Source organism: Symphalangus syndactylus, chromosome 9 (assembly GCF_028878055.3).
Source record: "Symphalangus syndactylus isolate Jambi chromosome 9, NHGRI_mSymSyn1-v2.1_pri, whole genome shotgun sequence".
NCBI lineage: Eukaryota > Metazoa > Chordata > Mammalia > Primates > Hylobatidae > Symphalangus > Symphalangus syndactylus.
This window is the reverse complement of record NC_072431.2, coordinates 100,742,537-100,756,803: the sequence shown is the minus strand read 5'-3', so window position 1 is coordinate 100,756,803 and position 14,267 is coordinate 100,742,537. Positions and strand designations below refer to the sequence as shown.

Below are 14,267 nucleotides of genomic sequence, written 5' to 3'. Positions count from 1 at the left end.
TTGCAAAGAGCTTGCAATTCATCAAGGGTTGAGCTGCACAATGGGGCTTTTAGATGTGCCGCTGAGGATGTGATTGCCTGCATTTAATCATCTTCTGATGAATGCTAGAGAAACTGATCTAGAGTGGCTCCTCTTGGTTAGAACTAGCTGAAGCATACTGTATATATTTACTTCTTTAAAAAATTTCATATAAACGAATAGAAAATAATACTAAAAAAAAAGTCACGATCTTCCATAATTCCATCACTCTTACCAATTACCTGAAGTAAAAAAACCCTCTTCAAGTCTCTCCCTTTGCTTGTAAAGCCCCGCTGCAGAGAGGTAAGCTCTGTTCAGAATTTGCTTTGTGTCCTGGATTTTTTCCTATGTTCACAGAGACAGGATTAGCTGGCCGTCTTGCTTTGTGTGCTATCTTTTCTAGACATGTAAAATAATACATTTGAAATACTTGTTTTAATGGTATTTTATAATAAAGTAGCTTTTAATAACTTTTTTTCTTTATTCCAGCCATCTTTGTGGCAATTTTACATTGGTAAGATTTAGTTTCAGTTTGAAATATTTAAAAACATTTGAATTAAAAATTGCCATCACTCTTTGCATACAGTAAAACAATAACTTCTGGCTATATTTGTAGAACATCTTTATGTGCACCAATTTATATTTTGCTTTTTTACAAACCTCATATGTGAAGCAGCATTTACAAAATAGATGCATTAAGGGAATAGTAACCTATGATTAAAATAGTTTTGCTTTACCAAATGATTCACTACATGTTTCTTTAAATATCTAGCTTTTCTAGTGTATTTTCCATGTGTAGTTCATTTAAAACCCTCCTTTATTTTATGGTAATTATATGTTGTTAGTGAAATAACTTTTTTTTCCTTTTTTTTTTTTTTTTTGAGACAGAGTCTTGCTCTGTCTCTCAGGCTGGAGTGCAGTGGCACAATCTTGACTCACTGCCTCCCAGGCTCAAGTGATTCGCATGCCTCAGCCTTCTGAATAGCTGGGATTACAGGTGTGCAACACCACACCCAGCCAATTTGTTTTATTTTTAGTTGAGACGAGGTTTCACCATGTTGGCCAGGCTAGTGTCAAACTCCTGGCCTCAAATGATCCACCTGCGGCCTCCCAAATTGTTGGGATTACAGGCATGAGCCACCACACCCAGCCAGTGAAATAACTTTGGTGATGGCTGGGTGCGGTGGCTCCCGCCTGTAATGCCAGCACTTTGGGAGGCCAAGGTGGGCGGATCACAAGTTTAGGAGATCGAGACCATCCTGGCTAACAGGGTAAAACCCCGTCTCTACTAAAAATACAAAAAATTAGCCAGGTGTGGTGGCGGGCGTCTGTAGTCCCAGCTACTTGGGGGCTGAGGCAGGAGAATGGTGTGAACCTGGGAGGCAGAGCCTGCAGTGAGCCTAGATCGCGCCACTGCGCTCCAGCCTGGGCGACAGGCTCAAAAAAAAAAAAACTTTGGTGATAAAGTTTTAGTAACACCTGCCAACTGGAAATCAGGTAAAAAAGAAGGCAAAGATTCTGCAGTGGTTATTAATTGCAGAATTAAATGACTTTGAGCCTTTCAGTGTGCAAGCCTGTGAACATTATTTTACAAAAGTGTTTATAAAAATTTGTAAAATAATATTTCCCTCTGCAATATTTTATTTTTACCTGTGCTCAGCAATTTCTACCCTTGGGAGGTATGAGATCTGCCCCTATGTTCTGTTGACACAGTGCTGCTCTAGATATTTAGTCTGCAGGGAGATTTTGGTATTAGAACTGAGGCTGCAATGGTAGGGAATATTCCTGCAGTTTTTGGTACCCTGGCATATGGCCTACATGTAAAGAAGGGTTAGTGGAAAACAGGGTTAATATATGGAACTTTGCTTTATTTTCAACTTCACTGGAAAGTACTGATTACATAAGTTAGCTATAGCATAATTGTTGACCATAGCTAATTTTGTTTATCACATATGCTCCTTTCTTCACTGCCTACAGCTGTTGAGTTTCACTACTAAAAGGTCTTCAAGTACACACCTGTATTCTTTGGCACTTGCAAGTTGATCCCTTATGTGATATACTTACTGTAAGTCTGCTTTGATCTAAAGTAATTTTATTTAAAATTATATTCTGAACCCTTTTCAACAGTTATGGAGGTATTTCCCAAGGCTGGTACATTAGAATCACTTGAAACTTAAAAAACAAACAATAACCTGCCTCTGTTCTGATTTAGAGGCCTGGGACAGAAGGGAGGGTGAAAAAAGCCACAAGAATTTTAGATATGTAATTAGGTTTTTTTTTTTTTTTTTGAGACAGAGTCTCACTCTGTCGCCCAGGCTGGAGTGCAGTGGCATGATCTCTGCTCACTGCAACCTCCGCCCCCTGGGTTCAAGCAATTCTCCTGCCTCAGCCTCCCTAGCAGCCGAGATTACAGACGTGTACTACCGTGGCTGGCTAGTTTTTGTATTTTTAGTAGAGACAGGGTTTCACCATGTTGGCCAGGCTGGTCTCGAACTCCTCACCTCAAGTGATCTGCCCACCTCGGGCTCCCAAAGTGCTGGGATTACTGGCGTAAGCCAAAGCACCCCACCACAATTAAGTTTAAAAACCACTGAGTTAAGGAATTTCAGGTGTGTGCCATACTGGATTATAAATGCCTAAAAACATGCAAGTTAGTAAGCAAATTATAAAATTAATATTATAACAATTTATTATTTTCTTTTTTATGGCTTTCTTACTTTGCTTATCGCTTATTTTAGTGTTGGTTTTGAAACTTGCTCTCACTGTAATATGATACTTCATTTTTTTTCTAGGTTACATTTAGTAACACTTTTTGAAAATGATCATTTCTCTCACCTCTCATCTTTGGAACGGGAGATGACTTAGATGACTTTTCGCACTCAAATGGTTAGATTTCTTCTTCTAACGAATTAATCTGTGGTTTAAGAATAGTGAGACTATGAGGTAGAAATGTATTAGGAATTGAAACCAGCTTTTGATGAACTGCACTGTTTTGTAAGCTATAACCCAGGTTTATTATTTAAATAGTAAAGTGTTTGAGATTATTTTTCTGTTACTTATTTCGTTATCTCTCACCCTTTCCTAATGCAGACTTTTTAAGATAATGAAGATGAATTATAATAGCTGAGGAAGGAGGACAAAGAAAGCACTGAAGAAGTGATAAAGGGGAATGAAATGAGATGTTATCAGAAATTGCTCTCTTTGGCTACAGCTGGGAGATCCCATGTTTTACTGGGTCTTTTACTGATGATGATTATTATTTGGCTCTCTTTTGATTTCAAGATAATCTCTTTTAAGAGATAACTTTTGATATAAATTTTAAATAATTTTCTGTTTTTCGATACTTAATCTTTAAAATGGAGTTTTCTGCCATACACATCTCACATAATTATTGTGAGGAGTAAGTGGGATAGCGAATGCCAAAATTGCAGTTTTACATTTAGAAGACACCACAACCATCCATCTTCCAGATCTGCTCGCAGCTGGTCGGGGGCCTAGTGAAGCATTGAAACTGACTCTCCTCACTCTAACCATTGCTTTTTGTTTAAATTGTGGTAAAATTTAGATTTAAATTTCTAATAAAAAAATTTCAATACGTTTATCATTTAAGCGTACAATTCAGTGACATTAAGTACATTCGTGTTGTCTTGCAACTATTACCACTGTCCACATCCAGAACTTTTTGCTATCCCAAACAGAAACTCTACCCACTAAACACTAATCACACCCAGCTCTATTTTCTGTCTCTATGATTTGCCTATGCCAGGCCCCTCAGTCACTGCTTTTTAATTTTCATCCCTATATTGCCCCTATAACGTTTCAAAGCATTGGATACATTAACATATGTATGACATTTGAACATTTTAAAGGTATTTCCAAAGACAGAATATAAAATAGTATTAAATAAAGAGTGTAACTGTGGCAGAGTCTGGACTTTGGTGACAGATCGCTGGATTCTAATAGCAGTTCTGTGCTTTATTGTATGATGGCTAGTCAGGTCACCTCTCAGATTCTCAGTAATCTCATCTGCTCAATAGAAGTAACGCCAATCTTAGAGGGGTTTAGGGAAAATGAAGGGAGATAATGAAAGGCAACACATAGCAGAATACTTAACACAAAACAATAGCTGTTATTAGTAACTTATTTATATATTTAATATTTCCTTACATATAGACTTTTGCATATTAGATATCCTTTAATTATTGTATTGCTTTGTTATCCTCCTAAGCAGAAAGGAAAATTCTTTATGAAGTCATATTTTGCCAATCAACTATGAGGTAATGGCCTTTCAGACATCAGCTAAAACAAACCTTTAATTTAGTAGTTACTCGTGTTGGATGAGGCAGATACGATTATAGCATATAGCATTTTTTAGGGAGAGTGCATTTTAAACAATGTGGCCGTTTTTGCTTTTAGATTTTAGGAGTAAAAACAAGAAATTGATGGAGAAATAAGACACAACATGCTGTTGTTAATCCACGAATTTTTTTTTAATTATACTTTAAGTTCTAGGGTACATATGCACGACATGCAGGTTTGTTACATATGTATACATGTGCCATGTTGGTGTGCTGCACCCATTAACTCGTCATTTACATTAAGTATATCTCCTAATGCTATCCCTCCCCCCTCCCCCTACCCTATGACAGGCCCCGGTATGTGATGTTCCCCTTCCTGTGTCCAAGTGTTCTCATTGTTCAATTCCCACCTATGAGTGAGAACATGCAGTGTTTGGTTTTTTGTCCTTGCGATAGTTTGCTGAGAATGATGGTGTCCAGCTTCATCCATGCCCCTACAAAGGACATGAACTCGTCCTTTTTATGGCTGCATAGTATTCCATGGTGTATATGTGCCACATTTTCTTAATCCAGTCTATCACTGATGGACATTTGGGTTGGTTCCAAGTCTTTGCTACTGCAAATAGTGCCGCAATAAACATATGTGTGCATGTGTCTTTACAGCAGCATGATTTATAATCCTTCGGGTATATACTCAGTAATGGGATGGCTGGGTCAAATGGTATTTCTAGTTCTAGATCCTTGAGATTAATCCATGAATTTTAACTCAACAGCACTTTTACTATCCTAATGAAGACTTTATTTTATATGCTGAAGTGTAAGACACTAAAATAATCTGCTTTTTAGTACACAGCATTTGTGAGCAACAATAGTCAATCGACATTGAGCTTTCACTTTGTACAGAGGATTAGATGGAGCTATGAATAAGCTAGAAGCATTGGATTCCTTGCCCATGATGCTTATGGTCATTATATTTTATTTCCTAAGAGCATGGGAAAAAAAGAAGTAATTTTCTATATGCAAAGTTGTATAGAGGCATGAAGGCAACCCTGTTTATGACAGAATTAATCAGAGGTCAATCTTCAAGCATCTCAAATGTGGGGGATAAAACCCAGATTTGGTAAAATTAAACATACACTGTCTATACATTTTAAGACAATATTAGAGAAACTCTTTAAATCATTGGACCATCCCTCCAACTCTTTAGGTTTGAAAACCTATAGACAATTTGAAAGAATAGTACAGTGATCACCTGAAAATGCGTGCTTTTTAAAGTCCAAGAATGCAAAATAGCGAAGAGTAATTAGGAAGTTTTATTACTGACTTTTTTTTTTTTTTCCAGAAAAAAAAAGTTCTAAAGAAGTGATAAAAATAAACATTTTAAAGTTTTAATTACATTGACAATATGTGCTTTTTTTTTAAAAAAAAAAAAAAAGGGACTTTATTATTCCTACTTCAAGACCATTATTGAAGCACCTTCAGTTTTGGAAGCACTGTGGATGATTATGAATGACAGGCTTACTGAATATCCTCTTGTAATTAATACAGTAAAATGCTTCCATCTTTATCCAGAGGTGAGTCATAATTTGAGACAAATAATATTTGTAGAATGATCCTTTTTATCAGATAAAAATAGTAAGCACAATCTTGTTAAAAAGAAAGACAGGGGACCTTTCAGGTTTATTAGTTGTGTGTATCCTTATAGTTGAGTAGAATATCATAAGTTCCTCTCTTAAAATTTAAAGACCCCAGAGACTGTTCTCTCAGGAACTCAAAGAATGAACCTTAGTGTGTAAATAATGGCCAGGGTAATAGACAAGCCAAATGGAAAAGAGAGTCATGGGAGCCAAAAAGGTTCTAAATGGGGATGGGCTTTTGGCTTTGGACACATCGTAGGTGGGCACGATGACCACGTGAAGGGACAGTGAGAGTGACGAGCTTGAATAGTGATCTTGGAGTTACGTTAGTAAAGTAAGATTTCTTTTTCAGCCAGAAATCTATTACTATCTTCCAACACTTAGCCTAAAAGAGTATGGTTGTTATAGTAGCCTGTAAATGCTAGAAATTTAAAAAACAGAGACAAAATTAGTGAACTCAGTTTGTGAACTCAAGAAAAATGCTAAATTTGACACCATGGTAAATACCACTGTTGAGTTTAAAGTTGTCTCAGAATCCAGCATATTAATTAAAAGTTACTGCTTTCTAGTCCTTTATTCATATTTTTATAGCTTTTAAAAATTATTCTTTAGATTTTGAAATGCTTAAAACTACAGACTTAAAAAATAATATTCAAATATGTGTGATCAACCATCTAAAATAAATAAATGCTAATCTGTCATTTTTGCATCAGCTATTTTAAAATAATTAAACTATTATAAATACAGTTAAAATCACCTTTGTTCTGCTTCTAGTCCAACTTATACCTTTATTAAAATTTGGTGTGTGTATCCATCCAATCTCTGTTTTCAGATTGATTTATTATGTGCTTTAAGTCCACATAAATGATCTCATACTGTATGTGTCACTGTAGGATTTTTTCTTCAAAACTGTATTTTTGAACTTTCTGTATATATACATTAATTTTAACCGTTTTATGAATTCTGAAGTTTATGTATTTCCCCATCTTAATATATTATTTCCAATTTGTCGATTACAAGCAATGTAATATAAAATGTACACTTTTGTATGGTTTTCTTCTTATATGTGCAATATTTTGTCTAGGATATATACCTAGAAGTGGAATTGCTGTTATAGAGTGTGTGATTTTTCAGCTTTACCAGATATTGTTAAATTGCTGTCTGAAGCAAATGTAGCAGTTCACACTGCTGTCTACAATTTTCTCATATCCTTATTAGATTTTGAATTGTCAGACCCTGTGATTTTTACTCTTATGATGGCTGTGATATGCTTTTTTGTTTTAATTTGTTCTTCTCTTATTATTTATGGGGATAAATATATTTCCATGTTTAATAAGCATGTGGATTTGTTCTTCTGTCAACAACATAGATAAATCTTTGTCACCAAATCAGCTTTTTTGAGGTATGACTTACAGGTAATAAAATATGCCAATTTTGAGTGTACCATTCTCTGAGTTTTGACCAATGTATGGAGCTATATATCCATCACCACAATTGAGTTACAAAACATTTTCAGAATGCCAAAAAATGCTCCATTGTGGTAACTGTCTTTTCCCCCATTGAATTAATTGTCTTGGTATGTTCGTTGAAAATTGAATGACCACATTATGTGTGAATCTGTTTCTGGACTCTATTATTCTCTTGATCTATAATTATGTCAGTACCACACTGTCTTGATTACTGTAGCTTTACAATAAATCTTGAAAGTAGATAGTTCTCCAACTTTTTTTTTCCTTTTTAAAATTGTATTTCTATCTAAATGTTAGGGTCAGCTTATTAACTTCTCAAAAAAAAAACCTGCTGGGATTTTGGTTGGGATTATGTTGGATTTGTACATGTATTTGGGAAGAACTGACATCTCTATGATACTGAATTTTCTAATCTATGATCATGGTATAGATCTCCATTTTGTTGATTATTTTTAATTTGTCTCAGCAATGTTTTGTATTTTTCAATGTACAGTCTTCCTCAGTACTCTTTTGTTATAAATGGTATTATTTTAAAATTTTTTATTTTTCCATTGTTGTTGCTTTTGTATAGAAATATAGTTGATTTTGAATATTAACTTTGTACCTGCATCTTGATGAAGTCAGTGGTTCTAGTAGCTTATTTGTAGAATCCTTTGGATTTTTCTATGCACATGATGATATAATCTGTAATTAAAAACAGTTTTACTTTCCAGTAGATATACCCTAAATGTTTTTAAAACAGCTTTATTGAGGTATAATTGACATATGGTCAATTAAATGAAGCATCATGTATGACCATATTATGGTCATATAGATGAAGTGTAAAGTTTGATTAGTTTTGGCCCACCTGTAAAACCATCACCACAGTCAAAACAATGAGCATATCCCTCATCCCGAAGTTTCCCTGTGCTCCTTGGTAATCCTTCCTTCCTTCGTCTCTCTTTGCCCACATCCCATCCCTAGGAAGCCACTAATATTCTCTTTATCTTTATGGTTTAGTTTGCATTTTCTAAAATTTTATAGAAACAGAGTTGTTCTGTGCCTAGGTCTTAATTTATGCGGTTGACTGAGTGATGACACGGATAGATCAGTGCCACTGAAAGAAGAATTTATGAGTAATACTTCCTTGGAGAAGAGGACAAGTCACATCACACAGAGCCACAGGAGAGATAGTTTGGTCAGGCGGAAGCAGTACTGAGGGTAAAGCCTAGGCCTCTGCGTTTATTGGGGTTTCTATGGGAAAGGCAAAACCGGGCAGAGTTTAAAAGAGAAAAGAAATAAACAAAATTGAAAGATAGTTGACAAACTGGGAGAAGATATTTGTTTGGTTTCTTTTTGTTTGTTTGTTTGTTTTGAGACAGAGTCTCACTTCATTGCCCAGGTTGAAGTGCAGTGGCGTGATCTCGGCTCCCTGTAGCCTCTGCCTCCCGGGTTCATGCAATTCTCCAGCCTCAGCCTCCGAATAGCTGGGATTACAGATGCATGCCACCACGCCTGGCTAATTTTTGTATTTTTAGTACAAATGGGGTTTCACCATGTTAGCCAGGCTGATCTCAAACTCCTGGCCTCCAGTGATCCCCCCGACTCGGCCTCCCAAAGTGCTGGGATTATAGGCGTGAGCCACCATGCCCGGCCAGGAGAAAATATTTGTAATATACCTCACAGATAAAGGGCTAATACACCTAATATATAAAGAACTCTTAATTCTTTATATATTTAGCTTCCGGAGGCTTCAGGTGTCAGTTTGGTGATGAAGAGAGCTGGAATGATGACACTCTCATTCCTACAAGGAAAAAAGCTGGACAAACTGCCAAGATAAAACCTTTTCTTGAACCCTTCAGAAAACTGAGGTCAGAGGACAACCAACGCTAAATTTCAAGAAGGACAGGTGCCTGCAGAAAGCAACAGGAAGTGAGCATTCTGGAATAGGAACTGCTTGACTGAGATAGATGCTTTTGAATGCCATATAAGCTGGTATAAAGATTAAGCCAGAAATTTTTAATGAACTGCTACAGGCTTAGCGTGAGCTGGCATGAAATGCGAAGGTGAGCAGGCTCTGTCAGGGAAGATTGGGGAAGTATTTAGAGCAAGCTTTCCCTATGGTGCTGGCTAGGGGACAGGAAAAGCAATCATTTCTCAGACTCTGCTCACACCCATGTTGTGAAATCTCTCCTAAGGAAAAGAAAGCCATGATCTGCAGGGAGAACGGTATCAAACCCATTGTCTGAGGACACTGGTGGGTATCCAGTGAAGCTGGTCAAAGAGAACAGGCAGGAAAAAAAAAAAAACCTAAATGTTAAAAAACAATCATATTCCTTGAGAAGGGAACACTTATGAAGGGTACAGCCCCCAAGTCCCAAATTCACAGTACCTGCCTAAGATTGAGGCTTAATTGGAACATCAGAAAACCTATCACTCTTCCCCCGTTACATTAACAAGCCTTTGGTAAAAATCACAGTGGAATGTGACTGAGTGAGTTTTGCACGGCATTTTCTTTCTAGAGAGCAGCACAAAGGAAAACCCAAAACCAAGTTCAAAACAAGGTACCACTAGAGGAATCTGAAATCGCTAGTGTCCATAGCAGCAACAAACTCCAGCTTTGGTAACTATAGCAATTACAAACTTCAAAACCAGCCCCCCCAACTAGATTAACACAAATCCCTACAATAAAGACCTAACGGTAAGAAAGATGTTCTTATTTTCAAGCATAAAAATACTGACCTCTATGTCTACTGTCTTATACAACATGTCTTTCAGCAAAAATCATGAGGCATACCTAAAGGTAAGAAAAAGCACAGTCCGAAGAGACAGAGCAATCATCAGCCAGACCCAAAGAAGATACAGATACTGGAACAACTGGACAGGAGATTTAAGTAACTATGACTAATATTTTAAAGACCCAAATGGAAAAGACAGATGATATGCAAGATCAGATAGATAATTTTAGCAGAGTTGGACACTATAAGAGTCGAAGGGAAATGCTAGAAATAAAAAAAAGAAGTAAAAAATGCCTTAGATGGGCTCATCAGCAGACACAGCACAGCAGAAGAAATAATCAGTGAGTCTGAAGATAGGCCAGTAGGAATGCAGAGAGGAAAAAAAAAGTGGAGGAAGGAAACGATAGAGCATCTAAGAGCTGTGATACCATATCAGATATTCTAATATATGCATAATTAGAATCCCAGTGGGAGAGGAAAGGATGAGGAAGAACAAATATTTGAAAAATAAATGACTGAGAATTTTCCAAAATTAGTGACAGATACCACACCACAGATCCAAGAAACTCAGAGAACATCAAAAAAGATAAATACCAAACAAATGCATGAATGAATAAACAAACCAAACATGCATACGCAAACCTAGGAGTAAATGTAAACATATTAAAGAGTATGAGACAGAGACTATCTCACAAAGCCTAAAATACTTATCGTCTGGCTCTTTATAGGAAAAGCTTGCTGACCTCTTATCTAGGAGAATGAATAGACTGGGGATATAATGTGAGTTTCTTGGGCAGCACCAAGGGCTTCATTTGAGGTTAATGGTCTTGAACTGAGAACAAAACCAGCCAACAGAATTGTGTTTCTCCAGCTATAATCAGATTCCCAAGTATAAACACAGAGAAAATGGAGAGTTGGATTTAATCATGTTGGGTCAGCTTTCCCTTGGATGTGGAAAGCCGAAAAGAACATTGCTCATGGCCTTCCAGCAACGTCAGCAGCAACAACAACAAAAGCCAGTCTTCAAATTTACAACTTTTCCTGAAGCAGTCGGAGCTGAGGTCACACAGGACAATCAAATAACCCAAAATAAATTAAAAAGAAAAAGCACCTGCAAGGAGAACAGAAACAAGCATTTAATTACATGGGTCATGCCACTAGACACAATGGTAAAGAATTCAGCTCAAATTGTTCACCAGTCAGTCGGTAAATGCCTAGTATGGTTTAGTAAGAGAATTTACAATTACTTACAGACGTTTTTACACAGAGCTCATAAGGTGCTGACAAAAGATTAGCAAGAGTGCTCAGAAAGCATCCTCCATGGTAAAGCCTGGGAGAACAGGAGCCACTTAGAGAAAAGCATGAAACCCACCCACCCCCCTTCTTCCTTATCTCCCCTATGTCTTAAACTCTCTTAGCTTAAACTGCTGGGGGAAAGGTAACAAACACTGTCCTTTTCACATTACTAGTACAAAAATAGGCCACAGATCCTGATATGGTCCTTGAGCCCTACTTTTGCTAACCCCTTGATGCCTGTTTCATATCTTCTCTCTCCAGTTATCCCAAACCTCCTCTCCCGCTTTCACTCTCAGCAAATGACCTTGTTTTCTACTGTCTTCCCATGCCCATTATGCATTTCCTAGCTGTATCCCAGGTGCCTACTTCCTGGAATATGGAGTTGATTCAATATCATATTTGTTGAATGAATGAAACTATGCAAATTTCCTTGTGCTACATACTTACTAGTCAATGGATACAACCTAAGCACAACCAAAATTAGGTTTATCTGTATCCTCACCTGCATTTGGTATTGTCACTATTTTTTATTTTACTCATTCTTACACATATGTAGTGATGTATCATTATGGTTTTAATTTACATTTCCCTATTGGCTAATGATGATGTACATCTTTTTGTGCTTATTTGCTATCCATATGTGAAACGTGTCTTTATGTATTTTGCTCCATTTCTATTTGAATTGTTTTATGAATTTTGGATCTTAGGGTGTTCTTTATATATTATAGATGCTAATTACTTTTTATATATATTGCTTGCAAATATATTTTCCCAGTCTGTAGCTTGCCTTTTCATTCTCTTAAACAGGGTCTTTTGCATAGAAAAATTTTAAAATTTTTATGAAGTCCAGAATGTCCATTTTTCTCCTATTGATTGTGCTTTTGGTGTCAAGTCTAAGGATTCTTTGCCTAGCCCTAAAGATAAAGATTTTCTCCTGCATTTTTTGTAAAGGTTAAGAGTTTTGCGTTTTATATCTAACTGATCCATTTTGAATGAAATTTAAGTCAAGATTCTGTTTGTTTGTTTGCATATGATGTTCATTACTCCAGCACCATTTGTTGAAAGTGGATCTTTCCTTTCTTTCCTTCACTGAATTGCTTTTGTGCCTTTGCCAAATATGTCAGTTGAACACATTTTGTATTGGTCTATTTCTGGGTTCTCTGTTCTCTTCCACTGATTTATGCATCTACCCCTCTGCCAATACCATATAGGTTTTTTTTGTTGTTGTTGTTTTTTAGACAGAGTCTCACTCTGTTGCCCAGGCTGGAGTGCAGTGGCATGATCTCAGCACACTGCAGCCTCTGTCTCCTGGGTTCAAACAATTCTCATGCCTCAGCCACGTGAGTAGCTGGGATTACAGGCACATGCCACCATGCCCAGCTAATTTTTTATTTTTAGTAGAAATTGGGTTTCACCATGTTGGCCAATGTGGTCTTGAACATCGCCTGTCAAGTGATCCGCCCACATCAGCCTCCCAAAGCGCTGGGATTACAGGTGTGAGCCACTGTGTCTGGCCAGTAGTCTTAATTAATGCATCTATGTAGTAAGTCTTAGAATCAAGTAGCCTGATTCCTCCTACTTTATTCTTTTCCAAAATTGGTTTGGCTAGGTTCTTTTTTTCTTTTTCATATATATTTTACAACATGCTATATCTACAAAAATCTTGTTGGGACTTTGATAATACTTGCATTAAATTTGTAAATCAATTTTGGAAGAACTGACATCCTTACTGAATCTTCTAGTTTATGAACATGGTATGTCTCTTCATTTATTTAGATCACCTTTGATTTCTTTCATCAGCATTGTATAGTTTTGATCATCTGAGTCTTATATGTATTTTGCTAGATATACATTTAAGTTTTTCATGTAATAGAATTATAATTTTAATTTTGGTGTCCATCATCAGCACATAAAATACTTTTTTTATGTTTATCTTTTATCACGCAACTTTGCTGAACTCACTCGTTCTAGGAGTTTTGTTGTGGTTATCTTTTTGTTGTTGTTTTAGATTTGTTGGGATTTTTTACATAGTTCTGGCATGTGCAAATAGGGACAGTTTTATTTCTTACTTTTTAATCTGTATGCTTTTTATTTCCATTATTTGCCTTTTGCACTAAAACTTTTAGCACTGTGTTTAATAAGTGGTGAATGTGAACATACATGCCTTGTTGTCAGCCTTAGGAGAAAGCATCAGTATTTAATCATTAAGCATAATGTTAGCCACAAGTTCTTTGCATGTGATTTTTACACAGTTGAGAAAATCTCCCTTTTCTTTTTTTTTCCTGAGAGTTCTTACCATGAATGGGTATTGAATTCTTTCAAATTTTTTTCTGTACCAATTTATATGATTATGTGATTTTTCTTATTTTGCCTGTTAACATGTAATATGAGGTATTTGAATATTGAAACAGCCTTGCATCCCTGAAGAAAACCTCATTTGGTCATGGTATATAATTATTTTAATATATTATTGAAATCTATTTTTGCAACTTTGTTTGGGAATTTTGTGTTTATATTTGCAAGGGATATTAGTCTGAAGTTTACTTTGTTTTGATACTGTTGGTAATTTGTTGGTTTTAGTTTCAAGGTAATACTAGTTTGAGGTAAAGAAGTGGGAAGTGTTTCCTCTTCTCTTTTCCGGAAGAGATTGTATAGAATTGATGTTAATGCTTTCTTAAACCTCTAGCAGAAGTCTCTAGTGAAAATACCTGGGTCTAAAATTTCTTTTTGAAGAATTTCTACATTTGAATTCAAGTTCTTAATAGTTACAGAAATATTTAAATGATCTATTTTATATTGATTTTATTTATAGCAACAGTTTGAGTTTTTCAA

The 14,267-nt window shown here is 36.1% G+C and overlaps 1 pseudogene; it reads left to right on the top strand.

Annotated features, from left to right (window-relative positions):
* The window catches only part of LOC129490744 (probable C-mannosyltransferase DPY19L2), a 53,324-nt pseudogene that overhangs the window by 4,118 nt on the left and 34,939 nt on the right, over positions 1–14,267 (top strand).